This window comes from Sapajus apella, unplaced genomic scaffold (assembly GCF_009761245.1).
Source record: "Sapajus apella isolate SASKATOON/1434 unplaced genomic scaffold, GSC_monkey_1.0 scaffold69, whole genome shotgun sequence".
Taxonomy (NCBI): Eukaryota; Metazoa; Chordata; class Mammalia; order Primates; family Cebidae; genus Sapajus; species Sapajus apella.
Genome location: NW_022437009.1, coordinates 921,552 through 925,767, shown reverse-complemented (window position 1 = coordinate 925,767; position 4,216 = coordinate 921,552). Strand labels below are relative to the sequence as shown.

Below are 4,216 nucleotides of genomic sequence, written 5' to 3'. Positions count from 1 at the left end.
TTTTTTTTGACACAGAGTCTCACTCTGTCAACCAGGCTACATGCAGTGGCACGATCTCGGCTCACTGCAACCTCCACCTCCTGGGTTCAAGCCATTCTCATGCCTCAGCCTATGGAGTAGCCCAGATTATAGGCATGCACCAACACACCCGGCTAATTTTTGTATTTTCAGTAAAGACAGGGTTTCACTGTGTCAGCCAGCTGGTCTCAAACTTGGCCATTACAATCTTTTTTTTTTTCTTTCTTTCTTTCTTTCTTTTTTTTTTTTTTTTTTTTTTTTTGAGAAAGGAGTTTTCCTCTTGTCGCAAGGCTAGAATGCAATGACCTGATCTCAGCTCACAGCAACCTCCACCTCCCAGGAGCGATTCTCCTACCTTAGCCTCCCAAGTAGCTGGATTACAGGCGCCTGCCACCACACCCAGCTGATTTTGTATTTTCAGTAGATATGGGGTTTTACCATGTAGGTCAAGCTGGTCTTGAACTCCTGACTTCAAGTGATCCGCCCGCCTTGGCCTCCCAAAATTCTGGGATTACATGCTTAAGCCACCATGCTCAACCAGCCATTACAATCTTAAAGTAGATGTATATTTGTTGGGATAAAAATGTTTTCTCATATAAGTGAAGAAAGCAAGATGCAGAGCAGCATGTTTAATATTATAAATAAAAAGATTATGGATACTGTAGAGTCACATATACATAAATCATTTTTCAAAGTTTAACAAGAAAGCGTTAATAGTTGGGTGCAAAGATCTGTTAGTGGTGGTATGACATGTTTTACTTTTCTTTTTCTACCTCTATCTTTTTCTGTGTGGCTACATTCCTCTTATTTAAACAAAATAAACTAAAAAGTTAAAAGCACGCTGCCATATGTTGTATGGTAGAGGTAGTGGGCATCATGGGACACAGAGGACAGGCATCTGAACCAGGAAAGAACAAGGGGAATGTCAGGCAAGACTTCCTGGATCAAAGGAGGCTTGGATCAAAGGATGTCTGAGCTTCGTTTCTAAGGATAAGAAGCTGTTAAAGATTGGGGCCAGGATACTCTGGGTAAAGGAAATGGCATTTGCAAAGGCATGAAGATGACAGTGAAGGCAAGACATGTTTAAGAAGTTGTTTTAACAATGTTTTGTTGAAGTGCAGAATAGTCAACAAATTAAAAAGCAGGACATGTAGGTGTCAAATCACCTAAGGTCTCAAATAGCCTCCTAAGGTCTCAAATAGCCTCCTAAGGACTTTGGACCTTCTCCTAAAACAAGGAGAGACAACTAAATAATTCCAAGTGAAAAAGTGACCTGACTAAAATCCATAAAACCTTACTGAATAAATGCAAAGTTACTCAAAAATTCAACTATGTTAGAAGACTTGCTGTATGCACAATGTCACAGAAAGCTCAGCTAACCTGGGATGTGAAAAGTATAATTCCATCCTTGGAAACGCCTTTAAAGATGTGAGTTATTCACTTAACGTTTATTCATTCATTTATTCATACTAATAAAAACAAATATTAAGTCTATTTTATACTGAGTATATGTTATAAGTAAAGCAAATATTCTCAGCTTTGAGTGCAAAGGTGCAACATGCATTATCTCTGTCATCAAAAAATTCAGAATAAAGTGGGAAATAGCTATATTAAATAAATAATCAGAATGCACTCTGATAAGTTCTACAGTGTATATAGTATGGTGGAAACTGTAGAGGGAGTGCTTAACTTATTGGAGGAATTAGAAAATTCTTTGCAGGGCCCAGCAGGGTGGCTCTTGCCTGTAATCCCAGCACTATGGGAGGCCTTGGGTGGATCATGAGGTCAGGAGTTCCAGACCAGCCTAACCAATATGGGGAAACCCTGTGTCTACCAAAAAATACAAAAATCAGCCTGGCATGGTGGCACGCTGCTGTAGTCCCAGCTACTTGGGAGGCTGAGGCAGGAGAAACACTTCAACTCAGGAGGCAGAGGTTGCAGCGAGCCAGAAAAAAGAAAAGACTGCAAGTGATGACATTTGAAATAGGCCTTAAGAGATAAAAGGAGCTCTCTAGGTAAAAAGGGAGGCAGAAAGAATTCCAGAGATAGAAAATAGCAACTAAGCTAAAAAAAAATTTTTTTTAAAGGCACAGGAACGAGTCAACGCATGACAAGAAAGGAACCTAGGCTGGACAGATAAAGGAGACAAGGGACAGAGGTGAAGGTGTGAAGGATTCACACTGATACAGTTTGGATGTGTGTCCCTTCCATATCTCATGTTGAGATGTATTGGATATTGGATGTGGGGCCGGTTGGGAAGTATTGGAACATGGGGGTGGATCCCTCATGAGTGGCTTAGCACCATCCCCTTGGTGATGAGTGAGTTCTCACTCAGTTCATTCAAGATCTGGTTGTTTAGAAGAGTCTAAGACCTCCCCCTTTTCTCTCTTGGTCCTTCTCTGGCACGTGACATGCCTGCTCCCCCTTGGCCTTCCACCTTGAGTGGAAGCTTCCTGAGGTCCTCACATAAAGCAGATGCTGGTGCTAAGCTTCCTGTATAGCCTACAGAACTGTGAGCCAAAATAAACCTCTTTATGTTACCCAATTCTTTTGTAGTTCAAGAGTGTGATGATTGATTGTTCATGCACATGTATGACATATGCCACCCTAGAACCTTGTTACATCAGCACATTACCTGTCTTACCTAAACAAAAAATTATCCACTCTCAGATATTCCTTTAGAATAATACAAATGAGTAATATACACACGAGCCTTTAAAATGACTTTAGACTTTTTAATTCATAGGCCACAGGTTGCTGCTGAAGGTTTTACAGCAGAAGAGGTGTTAGGAGAGAATCTACGTTTTAGAAAGATAGCTGTAGAGGCTGTGAAAAAAGATTGGAGTCTGGAGCCTGCCCTTTAGGAGCTGTTAAAACCATCCTGGCCAGAGATAGGATGAAACTAACTCGGTCCAGGATCATGAGACTGGAGACAGCAAGAGAGATCAGATAAATGATTACAAAGAGGGTAGAATATAACAAGATTTGTTGGATTTCTATCTTGCCCCCAAGCCCTGAGATCGGTAACGTATACATCTTATTTTATTTACTCTTTACAACGACAACCCCATGAGGTAAGCATGATGTACCCCTTGAGAAACTGAGCATCCGGGAGGCTAACTCACTCAAGATCACACAGGCATTAAACGGTAGTGCCAAGATTTGAACCAATGTCTGCCAGATGCCAAAGCCCATGTGCTTTCTGTCTACTCAGATAGTAGCAAGAGGACTTGACGAGGGATTCCATATTCTCTCCAATTAGGGTTCCATCGTGGCTCACTTTCCTAAACTTTGTAGGAAGCCATGCGTGTACTCCAGCCTCTAGCAGCCCTGAGGAAGAATGTATTCCACTAGGTTACGTTGTGCTAAGTGGAGGAATACTTCTTACATTAAGCATTTGTGGAGGCCAAGCAGTGTTCCACCTGTCTAGGTGTGTATTTGTTTTCTATTGTGGCCACAACAAATTATTATGAGCAATTATCACAAATCAAAGCACATGTATTACCTTACATTTCTGTTCATAGTTCACCATGCATCTCACTGGGCTAAGATCAAGGCCGCAGCAGGGCAGAGTTCCTTTCTGGAGGCTTACAAGATAATTCTTTTCTTGGCTTTTAGAGCTTCCAGGGGACACTAATCTGGCTCATGGCCCCCTTCCTTCAGCAGGGACAGTCTCTCTCACATCTCATCACTCTGACCATCTTTCCTGCCTCCCTCTTCCCCTTTAAAGGAGATTTGTGATTACATTGGGCCCATCTGGATAATCCAGGCTGGTTTCTCTATTTTAAGGTCAGGCGATTAGCAACCTTAATTTTATCTGCAAATTTAATTCCCTTCTGTCATGAAAGGTAACATGTTTACAGGTTCTGGGGATTAGGACATGGATACTTTGGAGGCCATTATTCTGCCCAACATTCAGTTCTTTATGATGATTTAGATTTGAATCTTGTATTTCTAGTTTTAGAAATGTACAAGAAGGGGGTCAGGGAAGCAGTGGTGAGTAAAGAGTTAACTAGCCATCCAAGAAGCACAATGACCTCTTGACAATGTTGAGCGTGGTGTACACTGCTGGGCCAAGAGCTGGGCCGTTGGGGTAGGCAGTTCACATCTCCGAAGAAATGCTCATCAAACCATGACCAGTGGAAACCAGGACACCAGTCACCTGGGAAACCAAGTAAACATAAACATAGAGCCATCC

The 4,216-nt window shown here is 41.8% G+C and overlaps 1 non-coding gene across 1 annotated transcript; it reads left to right on the top strand.

Moving 5' to 3' along the window:
• The first annotated feature begins 2,562 nt into the window (after positions 1-2,562).
• On the top strand, positions 2,563-2,663 carry LOC116531246. The gene has a single exon (XR_004260334.1). It is a non-coding gene; the product is annotated as a small nucleolar RNA U13 (small nucleolar RNA).
• The last annotated feature ends 1,553 nt before the right edge of the window (positions 2,664-4,216 follow it).